The following is a 13,216-nucleotide window of genomic DNA, read 5'->3' as shown; positions in this document are numbered from 1 at the left end:
AACATACACCATGCAACATACACCATACAACATACCACATACACCATACAACATGCACCATGCAACATACACCATACAACATGCCACACACAGTACATACATACAGTACATACAACATACAGTACATACATACAGTACATATAGCATAGAGTACATACTCACCATCACCTTGATCTCCGAAGCCATTGTCACCTGTAAAAAATATGAAAATAATAAACAAATACTATACTCCCTGATCCGCAGATATGCAATTAAAACGAGTGTCCCACAACGATCTCCCGTGGAGAGCAGCCACATCAGCTGATGTGACCGCTCTCCAGGGGCTCCAGGAATACAATGACGGAGGTATCCTTCCGCAATGTATTCCTCCCCCCTGTGAGAAATAGTCCCTAGTCTCACTTTTGGCACTGCTGTGTGGGAAAATTCCCACGCAGCATTGCCATAAAGTGAGACCCTGAACTCAAGTAACCTCTTCAGTGATGCACTGCAGGAGCCATTGTCTCCTGTCAGTGTGTCACTGAAGGTCTATAGAGCAGTGAAATCACCCGATGTCACTGTTCTATAGGGGAGATCGTCGTGGGACACTCGTTATTAATTGGACGACGGCGGAAAGTGAGTATACGGTTTATTATTTTTAATTTTTTGCAGGCGATCCAGTATGGTAAGTATGGTTAAATTAAGAATATTAACCCCTTCATGACCCAGCCTATTTTGGCCTTAATGACCTTGCCGTTTTTTGCAATTCTGACCAGTGTCCCTTTATGAGGTAATAACTCAGGAACGCTTCAACGGATCCTAGCGATTCTGAGATTGTTTTTTCGTGACATATTGGGCTTCATGTTAGTGGTAAATTTAGGTCGATAATTTCTGAGTTTATTTGTGAAAAAAACGGAAATTTGGCGAAAATTTTGAAAATTTCGCAATTTTCACATTTTGAATTTTTATTCTGTTAAACCAGAGAGTTATGTGATACAAAATAGTTAATAAATAACATTTCCCACATGTCTACTTTACATCAGCACAATTTTGGAAACAAATTTTTTTTTTGCTAGGAAGTTATAAGGGTTAAAATTTGACCAGTGATTTCTCATTTTTACAACAAAATTTACAAAACCATTTTTTTTAGGGACCACCTCACATTTGAAGTCCGTTTGAGGGTTCTATATGGCTGAAAATACCCCAAAGTGACACCATTCTAAAAACTGCACCCCTCAAGGTGCTCAAAACCACATTCAAGAAGTTTATTAACCCTTCAGGTGTTTCACAGCAGCAGAAGCAACATGGAAGGAAAAAATGAACATTTAACTTTTTAGTCACAAAAATGATCTTTTAGCAACATTTTTTTTATTTTCCCAAGGGTAAAAGGAAAAACTGGACCACGAACGATGTTGTCCAATTTGTCCTGAGTACGCTGATACCTCATATGTGGGGGTAAACCACTGTTTGGGCATACGGCAGGGCTTGGAAGGAAAGGAGTGCCATTTGACTTTTTGAATGAAAAATTGGCTCCAATCTTTAGCGGACACCATGTCGCGTTTGGAGAGCCCCCGTGTGCCTAAACATTGGAGCTCCCCCACAAGTGACCCCATTTTGGAAACTAGACCCCCCAAGGAACTTATCTAGAAGCATAGTGAGCACTTTAAACCCCCAGGTGCTTCACAAATTGATCCGTAAAAATTAAACAGTACTTTTTTTTCACAAAAAAATTATTTTAGCCTCAATTTTTTCATTTTCACATGGGCAACAGGATAAAATGGATCCTAAAATTTGTTGGACAATTTCTCCTGAGTACACTGATACCTCACATGTGGGGGTAAACCACTGTTTGGGCACATGGTAAGGCTCGGAAGGGAAGGAGCGCCATTTGACTTTTTGAATGAAAAATGATCTCCATCGCTAGCAGAGACCATGTCACGTTTGGAGAGCCCCCGTGTGCCTAAACATTGGAGCGCTCCCACAAGTGACCCCATTTTGGAAAGTAGACCCCCCAAGGAACTTATCTAGAAGCATAGTGAGCACTTTAAACTCTCAGGTGCTTCACAAATTGATCCGTAAAAATTAAAAAGTACTTTTTTTTCACACAAAATTTCTTTTAGCCTCAATTTTTTCATTTTCACATGGGCAACAGGATAAAATGGATCCTAAAATTTGTTGGGCAATTTCTGCTGAGTATGTTGATACCTCATATGTGGGGGTAAACCACTGTTTGGGTGCACGGCAAGGCTCGGAAGGGGAGGCGTGCCATTTGACTTTTTGAATGGAAAATTAGCTCCAATCGTTAGCGGACACCATGTCGCATTTGGAGAGCCCCTGTGTGCCTAAACATTGGAGCTCCCCTACACGTGACCCCATTTTGGAAACTAGACCCCCCAAGGAACTTATCTAGATGCATAGTGAGCACTTATAACCCCCAGGTGCTTCACAGAAGTTTATAACGCAGAGCCGTGAAAATAAAAAAATAATTTTTCTTTCCTCAAAAATGAGTTTTAGCCCAGGATTTTTTAATTTTCCAAGGGTAATAGGAGAAATTGGACCCCAAATGTTGTTGTCCAGTTTGTCCTGAGTACGATGATACCCCATATGTGGGGGTAAACCACTGTTTGGGCACACGGCAGGGCTCGGAAGGGAAGGCACGCCATTTGGCTTTTTGAATGGAAAATTAGCTCCAATCATTAGCGGACACCATGTCACGTTTGGAGAGCCCCTGTGTGCCTAAACATTGGAGCTCCCTAACAAGTGACCCCATTTTGGAAACTAGACCTCCCAAGGAACTAATCTAGATGTGTGGTGAGCACTTTGAACCCCCAAGTGCTTCGCAGAAGTTTATAACGCAGAGCCGTGAAAATAATAAATGTGTTTCCTTTCCTCAAAAATATTTTTTTAGCCCAGAATTTTTTATTTTTGCAAGGGTAACAGGAGAAATTGGACCCCAAAAGTTGTTGTCCAGTTTCTCCTGAGTACGGTGATACCCCATATGTGGGGGTAAACCACTGTTTGGGCACATGCCGGGGCTCGGAAGGGAAGTAGTGACGTTTTGGAATGCAGACTTTGATGGAATGCTCTGCGGGCGTCACGTTGCATTTGCAGAGCCCCTGATGTGCCTAAACAGTAGGAACTCCCCACAAGTGACTCCATTTTGGAAACTAGACCCCCCAAGGAACTTATCTAGATGTGTGGTGAGCACTTTGAACCCCCAAGTGCTTCACAGAAGTTTATAACGCAGAGCCGTGAAAATAATAAATGTGTTTCCTTTCCTCAAAAATATTTTTTTAGCCCAGAATTTTTTATTTTTGCAAGGGTAACAGGAGAAATTGGACCCCAAAAGTTGTTGTCCAGTTTCTCCTGAGTACGCTGATACCCCATATGTGGGGGTAAACCACTGTTTGGGCACATGCCGGGGCTCGGAAGGGAAGTAGTGACGTTTTGGAATGCAGACTTTGATGGAATGGTCTGCTGGCGTCACGTTGCATTTGCAGAGCCCCTGATGTGCCTAAACAGTAGAAACACCCCACAAGTGACCCCATTTTGGAAACTAGACCCCCCAAGGAACTTATCTAGATGTGTGATGAGCACATTCAACCCCCAAGTGCTTCACAGAAGTTTACAACGCAGAGCCGTGAAAATAAAAAATCATTTTTCTTTCCTCAAAAAAGATGTTTTAGCAAGCAATTTTTTATTTTCACAAGGGTAACAGGAGAAATTGGGCCCCAATGTTTGTTGCCCAGTTTGTTGTGAGTACAGTGATACCCCATATGTGGGGGTAAACCACTGTTTGGGCGCACGTCAGGGCTCGGAAGGGAAGTAGTGACATTTGAAATGCAGACTTTGATGGAATGGTCTGCGGGCGTCACGTTGCATTTGCAGAGCCCCTGATGTGCCTAAACAGTAGAAACACCCCACAAGTGACCCCATTTTGGAAACTAGACCCCCCAAGGAACTTATCTAGATGTGTGATGAGCACATTCAACCCCCAAGTGCTTCACAGAAGTTTACAACGCAGAGCCGTGAAAATAAAAAATCATTTTTCTTTCCTCAAAAAAGATGTTTTAGCAAGCAATTTTTTATTTTCACAAGGGTAACAGGAGAAATTGGGCCCCAATGTTTGTTGCCCAGTTTGTTGTGAGTACAGTGATACCCCATATGTGGGGGTAAACCACTGTTTGGGCGCACGTCAGGGCTCGGAAGGGAAGTAGTGACATTTGAAATGCAGACTTTGATGGAATGGTCTGCGGGCGTCACGTTGCATTTGCAGAGCCCCTGATGTGCCTAAACAGTAGAAACACCCCACAAGTGACCCCATTTTGGAAACTAGACCCCCCAAGGAACTTATCTAGATGTGTGATGAGCACGTTCAACCTCCAAGTGCTTCACAGAAGTTTACAACGCAGAGCCGTGAAAATAAAAAATAATTCTTCTTTCCTCAAAAATTATGTCTTAGCAAGTAATTTTTTATTTTTGCAAGGGTAACAGGAGAAATTGGACCCCAACAGTTGTTGCCCAGTTTGTCCTGAGTACGCTGGTACCCCAAATGTGGGGGTAAACCACTGTTTGGGCACACGTCGGGGCTTGGAAGGGAGGGAGCACCATTTGACTTTTTGAATGCAAGATTGGCTGGAATCAATGGTGGCGCCATGTTGCGTTTGGAGACCCCTGATGTGCCCTAACAGTGGAAACCCCTCATTTCTAACTTCAACACTAACCCCAACACACCCCTAATCCTAATCCCAACTGTAGCCATAACCCTAATCCCAACCCTAACCCCAACACACCCCTAACCACAACCCTAACCCCAACACACCCGTAACCCTAATTCCAACCCTAGCCCTAATTCCAACCCTAACCCTAAGGGTATGTGCCCACGTAGCGGATTCGTGTGAGATTTTTCCGCACGACTTTTGAAAAATCTGCAAGTAAAAGGCACTGCGTTTTACCTGCGGATTTACAGCAGATTTCCAGTGTTTTTTTGTGCGGATTTCACCTGCGGATTCCTATTGAGGAACAGGTGTAAAACGCTGCGGAATCCGCACAAAGAATTGACATGCTGTGGAAAATACAACGCAGCGTTTCTGCACGGAATTTTCCGCACCATGGGCACAGCGGATTTGGTTTTCCATAGGTGTACACGGTACTGTAAACCTGATGGAAAACTGCTACGAATTCGCAGCGGCCAATCCGCTGCGGATCCGCGGCCGATCCGCTGCGGATCCGCGGCCGATCCGCTGCGGATCCGCTGCCAAATCCGCACATGCCATAACCCTAACCCTACCCGTAACCCTAACCCTAGTTCTAACCCTAACCACAGTGGGAAAAAAAAAAAATATATATTTTCTTTATTTTATTATTGTCCCTATCTATGGGGGTGATAAAGGGGGGGGTTTATTTATTATTTTTTTTATTTTGATCGCTGTGGTAGAACCTACCACAGCGATCAAAATGTACCTGAGTACTGAGCATGCGCCCGCCATTTTGGAAGATGGCGGCGCCCAGCGAGGAGACGGCCGGACACCGGGAGGATCGGTAAGTATGAAGGGGTGGTGGATCTGAGCACAGGGGGGGTGATCGGAGGACGGGGGGAGCGGACAGCAGGACGGGGGAGCGGGCAGGAGCACGGGGCAGCGGAGCACAGGACGGAGGGGACCGGACCCCATAACGGAGCGGTGGGGGGGCGATCGGTGGGGTGGGGGGTGGTCACTTCAGGTTTTCCAGCCATGGCCGATGATATTGCAGCATCGGCCATGGCTGGATTGTAATATTTCACCTGTTTTTTAGGTGAAATATTACAAATCGCTCTGATTGGCTGTTGAAAGTGAAACTGCCAATCAGAGCGATCGTAGCCACGGGGGGGTGAAGCCACCCCCCCTGGGCTGAAGCACCACTCCCCCTCTCCCTGCAGATTGGGTAAAATAGGAGTTAACCCTTTCACCCGATCTGCAGGGACGCGATCATTCCATGACGCCACATAGGCGTCATGGGTCGGATTGGCACGGGTTTTCATGACGCCTATGTGGCGTCATGGGTCGGGAAGGGGTTAAAATACTTTTTTCTGGCTGTGTCTTTATTTATTTTTAACTCTTTCACTACTATAGGATTAATAATGGATAGGTGTCTTATTGACGCCTCTCCATTATTAACCAGGCTTAATGTCACCTTACAAATAGCATGGTGACATTAACCCCTTATTACCCAATATCCCACTGCTACTTGGGAGTGGGAAGAGAGGGGCTAAGTGCCAAAATTGGCGCATCTTGCAGATGCGCCATTTCAGGGGCGGCTGGGGGCTGGTGTTTGTAGCGGGGGGGGGGGGGGGGGGCAAATATCCATGGCCCCTCTGTAGGCTAGGAATATGAGCCCGCAGCTGTCTGCATAACCTTTCTGGCTATAAAATGTAGGGGACCCCTCATCATTTTTTTGGGGTCCCCCTATTTTAATAGCCAGTAAAGGCTATTCAGACAGCTGCGGGCTGATACTCATAGCCTGGGAAGGGGCCGTGGGTATTACCCCCTTCCCAGGCTATAAATTATGGCCCCCAGCCGTCGGCTTGCCCCCCCCCCCCGGTGCAGAAAATTGCGCAGGAGCCCACGCCATTTTTTTCCCTTTTTTTTATAAATTAAACGTTCATTAATAAACATCGGCCTTGCTATTATATATCTATGGATAATCTATCTATAGATATATTCATAGATATATCTATAGATACATAGATATATCTATCCATATATCTATAGGGTATGTATCCACGGGCCGGATTGCCGGCGCTTTGGACGGAGCGGAAAACTCACTCCGCCCAAAGCGCCGCCCCCTCCTGTACACTCGGTGATTCCGGATGTGTTCATTGCATACATCCAGAATCTCCGCACCCCATACATAGGACCATATGATTTACCTTGTGGGGACGGAGCGTCGCCACAAGGTAAACAGACATGCTGCTTTCTAAAAAGACGCACCGCATGTCCGTAAACGCAGGGCCGCCGGAGGCGTGTTCGCACGCAAAGTGGAGACGGGATTTCATAAAATCCCCTCCACTATGTGGTAACATCTGGACACTCCGGGTTGAAAGCTGCGGCTGTACCCAGCATCCAATCCGCAGCTAATGGGCAGCACAGTGGCGCAGTGGTGAGCACAGCAGCCTTGCAGCGCTGGAGTCCTGGGTTCAAACCCCACCAAGGACACCATCTGCAAAGAGTTTGTATGTTCTCTGTGTTTGCGTGGGTTTCCTCCGGGTACTCCGGTTTCCTCCCACATTCCAAAGACATACTGATAGGGAATTTAGATTGTGAGCGCCAATGGGGACAGCAATAATAATGTGTGCAAAACTGTAAAGTGCTGCGGAATATGTTAGCGCTATATATAAAAAAAAAAATAAAGAAAGAAAAAAAGATAATCCGGATGCAGACAAATAACATACAATATCCATAAATCTATCAATAGATATATCTAGCCATAGATATATCTATCCTGATATATCTATAGATAGATATATAAATAGATAGATGTATGCATCTATAGATCTATCTATATGTAGATCTATCTATCCATCTCATTCCTTTTATCTATCTATGTATCTGTGTGTGTAATGGGGTGTGGGTTGGACAAATGTAAAAGAGGAGGTTGGACAATAATGACATCACATATATATATATTTTTTTCAATAATTCATCTTTATTTAGGTTTCAAAAACGCATACAAAAACACACAAAAAACGCATAAAAACATCACAAAAACCGCATCAAAACCGTGCAAAAAATGCATCAAAACGCATCAAAAACGCAGCTGCGTTTTCTGCCAGGAGATGCAGATTTTGTGCAGAAAATTCTGCACCCAAATCTGCAACGTGTGCACACAGCCTTAAGGTACCTTCACACTGAACGATATCGCTTGCGATCTGTGTTGCAGCGTCCTGGCTAGCGATATTGTTGTGTTTGACAGGCAGCAGCGATCAGGATCCTGCTGTGCCATCGTTGGTCGGAGCAGAAAGGCCAGAACTTTATTTCGTCGCTGGATCTTCCGTAGACATAGCTGAATTGGCGTGTGTGACGCTGATTCAGCGATGTCTTCACTGGTAACCAGGGTAAATATCGGGTTACTAAGCGCAGGGCCGCGCTTAGTAACCCGATGTTTACCCTGGTTACCAGCGTAAACGTAAAAAAAAACCAAACACTACATACTTACATTCCGGTGTCTGTCCCCCGGCGCTGTGCTTCTCTGCACTGTGTCAGCGCCGGCCGGCCGGAAAGCGAGCACAGCGATGACATCACCGCTGTGCTTTCCGGCCGGCGCTGACACAGTGCAGAGACGCAAAGCGCCGGGGGACAGACACCGGAATGTAAGTATGTAGTGTTTGGGTTTTTTTACGTTTACGCTGGTAACCAGGGTAAACATCGGGTTACTAAGCGCGGCCCTGCGCTTAGTAACCCGATGTTTACCCTGGTTACCAGGGGACTTCGCATAGTTGGTTGCTGGAGAGCTGTCTGTGTGACAGCTCTCCAGCGACCACACAGCGACGCTGCAGCGATCGGCATCGTTGTCTAGATCGCTGCAGCGTCGCTAAATGTGACGGTACCTTTAAAGCTGCATTTTCGGTGGCCAATAATCTGTCAGATTCTAACATTAATGACACATCGGTCAAGATAACTGTATAATGTGAATGGGTTCAGCAACTGATGGGTCACGACTCACTAACCATAGAATCTGATGGATTATTGGCCAGTGTAAATGCAACTCTACCTTGTATTTTTTTTTCTTTAGATCTTCTCACTTGCCTGCTGCAGTTTGGCTAACCTGATTAGTGTAGTCTTGTCTTTATTTGCTGTTTCAGGGGTTTCCTCAGCATGAATCATCAGGAGCACACTGCACCTGGATCCCAGTTTCCTGCTTTGCTTGAGGTGGCTCACGCCTGAAGATTGACAGTCCAGATCAGTAGCATGGCCATGCTGCTGAACCAAACTGTGCTCTCTCCCAGGGTGCTAGCAGAGGCAGCTTTTCCTCTGCAGCATGGGAGAAGTGCAGGGAGACTGAAGCTGGCCGGATGCAGAGATTCTTACAGCTTTATAAAGAAGAGAGCTGGGTGTAAAACGTAATTGGAAAGGCTGGGACTGCACAGTGGCCAATAACTCAGTGAATGAGCAGTATACGTTCACATAAAAATCCCTTTGTTCTTGTGATTAGATATGATTTTAAATAAGGAATAAATTGCAAAGTTGTTAGTTTTTACATGCACTTTGCAATTGTACCCATTTCTGTTCTTGAGACAACTTGTTTAATTATGCCAGATGCCTTTTGTCCCTCCCTTCTTTTGTCCCCACACCTTGTATTTCAGCTCTGCCTCTTCAGTACTGCTACTGTGGATACAAACAACTGGAAAAACAAATTAGGAAACAGGATTATCAGGCCACAGAGAAAGTGATGTAACATCACTCTGTAAAACTGGAATTTTAGTTACAAAACAAATCACACAATATTAAACTTTACGTTTGACGCCATCGCCATGCTCAGCACGTAAAGTGGGTCACCAAGCACGAAATGTAGACTAGACATGATTGCAGCTATGACTGTGATATCCAGTGTAACCGCTGCTCTGCTGCAGCATCGCACTACCACCCCACCAACCCTACCCTAAGACAACCATTGGAGAAAGTCAAACTGATGGTTTCCACGGGGTCATGTCTAAGGTTGATTTCACATGTTCCGCATGCCATACTTGGAAACACTGCATGGCGTGGCAGCAGAAGACCCAAACTCTCAGCCTTGTAGGCATATTATAAGACTGCCAAGTTTGCATCAAGAGACCTGCGACCAGTGTAAGAAACACAGAAGTGTGAAACCGGCGTAAAGGGATATTTAAAAACAATATAATTTCATGGCTTTAGTTTAACCCCTTAGTGACAGAGCCAATTTGGTACTTAATGACCGAGCCAATTTTTACAATTCTGACCAGTGTCACTTTATGAGGTTATAACTCTGGAACGCTTTATCGGATCCCGCTGATTCTGAGATTGTTTTTTCGTGACATGTTGTACTTCAAGTTAGTGGTAACATTTCTTCGATATTACTTGCGATTATTTATGAAAAAAATGGAAATATGGCGAAAATTTTTAAAATTTTGCAATTTTCAAACTTTGTATTTTTATGCCCTTAAATCAGAGAGATATGTCACAAAAAATAGTTAATAAATAACATTTCTCACATGTCTACTTTACATCAGCACAATTTTGGAAACAATTTTTTTTTTTGTTAGGGAGTTATAAGGGTTAAAAGTTGACCAGCAATTTCTCATTTTTACAACACCATGTTTTTTTTAGGGACCACATCACCTTTGAAGTGATTTTGAGGGATCTATATGATAGAAAATAACCAAGTGTGACACCATTCTAAAAACTGCACCCCTCAAGCTGCTCAAAACCACATTCAAGAAGTTTATTAACCCTTTACGTACTTCACAGGAACTAAAACAATGTGGAAGAAAAAAATGAACATTTTACTTTTTTTTGCAAACATTTTACTTCAGAACCATTTTTTTTAATTTTCACAAGTGTAAAAACAGAAATTTAACCACAAATTTTGTTGTGCAATTTTTCCTGAGTACACCGATACCCCATATGTGGAGGTAAACCACTGTTTGGGCGCACCGCAGAGCTTGGAAGTGAAGGAGCACCGTTTGACTGTTTCAATGCAGAATTGGCTGGAATTGAGATCGGACGCCATGTCGCGTTTGGAGAGCCCCTAATGTGCCTAAACAGTGGAAACCCCCCACAAGTGACACCATTTTGGAAACTAGACCCCCCAAGGAACTTATCTAGATGTGTGGTGAGCACTTTGAACCCCCAAGTGCTTCACAGAAGTTTATAACGTAGAGCCGTGAAAATAAAAAATCGCATTTGTTTTCACAAAAATGATTTTTTCACCCACAAATTCTTATTTTCACAAGGGTAACAGGAGAAATTAGACCACAAAAGTTGTTGTGCAATTTCTCCTGAGTACGTCGATACCCCATATGTGGAGGTAAACCACTGTTTGGGCGCACCGCAGAGCTTGGAAGTGAAGGAGCACCGTTTGACTTTTTCAATGCAGAATTGGCTGGAATTGAGATCGGATGCCATGTCGCGTTTGGAGAGTCCCTGATGTGCCTAAACAGTGGAAACCCCCCACAAGTGATACCATTTTGGAAACTAGACCCCTTAAGGAACTTATCTAGATGTGTGGTGAGCACTTTGAACCCCCAAATGCTTCACAGAAGTTTATAACGTAGAGCCGTGAAAATAAAAAATCTCATTTTTTCTACAAAAATGATCTTTTTGCCCCCAAATTTTTATTTTCACAAGGGTAACAGGAGAAATTAGGCCACAAAAGTTGTTGTGCAATTTCTCCTGAGTACGTCGATACCCCATATATGGGGGTAAACCACTGTTTGGGCGCACCGCAGAGCTTGGAAGAGAAGGAGTGTCGTTTTACTTTTTCAATGTAGAATTGGCTGGAATTGAGATCGGACGCCATGTCACGTTTGGATAGCCGCTGATGTGCCTAAACAGTAGAGACCCCCCACATATGACACCATTTTGGAAACTAGACCCCTTAAGGAACTTATCTAGATGTGTGGTGAGCACTTTAAACCCCCAGGTGCTTCACAGAAGTTTATAACGTAGAGCCGTGAAAATAAAAAAATCGCATTTTTTCTACAAAAATGATCTTTTTGCCTCCAAATTTTTATTTTACCAAGGGTAACAGGAGAAAATGGACCCCAGAAGCTGTTGTACAATTTGTCTTGAGTACGCCGACACCCCATATGTGGGGGTAAACCACTGTTTGGGCGCATGGCTGAGCTCGGAAGCAAAGGAGCGCCATTTGACTTTTCAATGCAAAATTTACTGGAATTGAGATCGGACGCCATGTCGCGTTTGGAGAGCCCCTGATGTGCCTAAACAGCAGAAACCCCCCAAAAGTGACCCCATTTTGGAAACTAGACCCCCCATGGAACTTATCTAGATGTGTAGTGAGAACTTTGAATGCCCAAGTGCATCACAGAAGTTTATAATGCAGAGTCGTGAAAATAAAAAATATATATTTTTTAACAATAAAGATTTTTTAGCCCCCAAGTTTTTATTTTCACAAGGGTAACAAGAGAAATTGGACCCCAAAAGTTGTTGTCCAATTTGTCCTGAGTATGCTGGTACCCGATATGTCGGGGTAAACCACTGTTTGGGCGCACGGCAGAGCTCGGAAGGGAAGGAGCGCCATTTTGGAATGCAGACTTTGATAGAATTGTCTGCGGGCGTTATGTTGCCTTTGCAGACCCCTAATGTACCTAAACAGTAGAAACCCCCAACAAGTGACCCCATTTTGGAAAATAGACCCCCCAAGGAACTTATCTAGATATGTGGTGAGAACTTTGAATGCCCAAGTGCTTCACAGAAGTTTATAATGCAGAGTAGTGAAAATAAAAAATATTTTTTTTCCCACAAAAAAGATTTTTTTAGCCCCCAAATTTTTATTTTCACAAGGGTAACAAGAGAAATTGGACCCCAAAAGTTGTTGTCCAGTTTCTCCTGAGTACGCTGATACCCCATATGTGGGGGTAAACCACTGTTTGGGCACATGCCGGGGCTCGGAAGGGAAGTAGTGACGTTTTGGAATGCAGACTTTGATGGAATGGTCTGCTGGCGTCACGTTGCATTTGCAGAGCCCCTGATGTGCCTAAACAGTAGAAACACCCCACAAGTGACCCCATTTTGGAAACTAGACCCCCCAAGGAACTTATCTAGATGTGTGATGAGCACATTCAACCCCCAAGTGCTTCACAGAAGTTTACAACGCAGAGCCGTGAAAATAAAAAATCATTTTTCTTTCCTCAAAAAAGATGTTTTAGCAAGCAATTTTTTATTTTCACAAGGGTAACAGGAGAAATTGGGCCCCAATGTTTGTTGCCCAGTTTGTTGTGAGTACAGTGATACCCCATATGTGGGGGTAAACCACTGTTTGGGCGCACGTCAGGGCTCGGAAGGGAAGTAGTGACATTTGAAATGCAGACTTTGATGGAATGGTCTGCGGGCGTCACGTTGCATTTGCAGAGCCCCTGATGTGCCTAAACAGTAGAAACACCCCACAAGTGACCCCATTTTGGAAACTAGACCCCCCAAGGAACTTATCTAGATGTGTGATGAGCACGTTCAACCTCCAAGTGCTTCACAGAAGTTTACAACGCAGAGCCGTGAAAATAAAAAAT

This window comes from Ranitomeya variabilis, chromosome 7, assembly GCF_051348905.1.
Source record: "Ranitomeya variabilis isolate aRanVar5 chromosome 7, aRanVar5.hap1, whole genome shotgun sequence".
NCBI lineage: Eukaryota > Metazoa > Chordata > Amphibia > Anura > Dendrobatidae > Ranitomeya > Ranitomeya variabilis.
Note: the sequence above shows the minus strand (reverse complement) of the source record.